Below are 2118 nucleotides of genomic sequence, written 5' to 3'. Positions count from 1 at the left end.
TACACATAACTCAACCACGTATACAAGACTAAATGGGCACACCAGTCCAGGGCAAGGACAAGGACAAGGACAAGAAGGCAGGAGGGGACAGGAAAGCTAGATGTATGGAAATGGGGAATCCAAGTCAATAAGGAGAGAGTGTGACATGTCATGGGGTTGGCACTCAGTGATACAAAGCAATATGTGTATGAATTGTTTAATGAGAAACTAATTTGTTCTGTAAACCTTCATGTAAAGCACAATAAAAAAAAAAGCATTTAAAAAAACCAACACCCATTTATGACAAAAATTCTAAACAAACTTGGAATATAAGGGAATTTCCTCATGCTTATAAAGTGTACTCAGGAAAAATCTATACTAGCATCAGACTTAATGGTGAAATAATTAATGTTTTGTACCTAAGATCAGGAAAACACAAAGATATTTTACTAATTTCCTATCAGTTTCATTCAATATTGCACTCATGATCCTGTCAAGTGGAATAAGGCAAGAAAAATAAATAAATGGCATACCTACTGGAAAAAGAAAAAATAACCCCTTTATCAATATGTAGATGGGAAAAAGACAGGACTTTTTATTTGCAATTCCGTTGGGTGAATTGAATCATCTTTAAACTGGGTTTTCATAGTTCTTTTTAGACTAAAAATGTTTCTTTCAGCCTCAAACTGTTGAAGATGTTTTATGTTTTAACACTGTGAAGAACAGTGGTTGCAAACTGGTGACTCAAAGGAAAAACATGGCCAACCACTGCATTTCTTCAGGCAAGGTCAGTGTTTTTAAAACACTCTCCTATTTTCCAGTCTGCACCATACCTAGCTGTCCTACACTGTTGTGGTTCATATGTTTACCTCACTTTGGAGGCATTTAAGCTTTGAACTTCTGCTGTAAATAGAAGGTATATTTGAGGTTATCAGAAATATATGAGATGTCCTTTGGTCTCAGTTCCCTGCAAATAGCCTCCAAACTGAATGATCCACTTTCCTTATGTTTTCCTACTGTCACTAGCTTCAGTGATTTTTCATTGCCACTGCCCAGTATCCTAATGAAGGGATAGTGGGAGTGGATTTTTCACTTAAAACTCTCCTCCCTGGATTTACATTCCTGCTTTGCTTTATCTTTTCTGGTAGTACTTCATTCCCTCTGTCCATTGCACTGAGCATACTCAACATTTATCCCAGCATACCACACTCATCAATCATATCACACAAGTACTCCCCGTTTGGAAATCCTGGTGGTGTAGTGGTTAAGAGCTATGGCTGCTAACCTAAAGGTCAACAGTTCAAATCTGCCAGGCACTCCTTGGAAACTCTACGGGGCAGTTCTACTCTGTACCATAGGATCGCTAGGAGTTGGAATTGACTCGACGGCAACGGGTTTGGTTTTTTTTTTTTTGGACTCCCTTTTTAAGGGCCTTGGATTCTTCAGATGTAAAATTAGAAGATAAAGCTAAGTGACTTTTCAGGTTTGTTTTTGCAATTGGCTTGGCATAAATTTAAAGTTTAAAACAGCTTTTTTCCAGGGTGCTGTATTTGCTTTCCCCTTCTGGTCAGCAAGCACTTCCTCAATCTGGCTCCGAGGGTGCCTTTGGCTCTTGCTCATGCCTCCAACTTCTGCCCACAGCTGAACCTTCACTTTCAATTCCCTAGTTGCCTGGAGAAGCAGCAGAGAATTTTGCTTTTGCTGGGCTGTTCAGGTCTTCCTCCAACACAGGTAAAAATGCATCCCTAGAGCTCACAGATCTCAGCTTGTCCAGAGCCTCCTGGCTTTCCACAAAGGAGTCCTCTAAAAAAAGCTCCTATTAATTCTGGACACTCACAGTTTCCCAGAAGTATCCTCCCAATGTGGTAATTACATTCTCAGCTCTCTTTCTGTGCCAAAAGGCAACCAGTGATTGACAAAGGAATGGCCACCCCTGCCCAATAGCCCCCAGCAGGCAGAACTTCTCTTCTACCCCTATCCTGGTCAACGTTTGGAGGTTCCGTTTCCTTCTCTTTCTCCCACAAAGCCTGCTTTCTAGGACCATCCCTCCCTATGCCTTCACCCTATGCCTGGTCAGCTCGTTTTGGGATTAGTTTGTTATGCCACAGGAAACGCAAATCTCGAAACAACTTTACCCAC

Source organism: Elephas maximus, chromosome 2 (assembly GCF_024166365.1).
Source record: "Elephas maximus indicus isolate mEleMax1 chromosome 2, mEleMax1 primary haplotype, whole genome shotgun sequence".
In the NCBI taxonomy this organism is placed as follows: Eukaryota; Metazoa; Chordata; class Mammalia; order Proboscidea; family Elephantidae; genus Elephas; species Elephas maximus.
The sequence above is the reverse complement of the archived record's forward strand: the minus strand, read 5'-3'. Positions refer to the sequence as shown.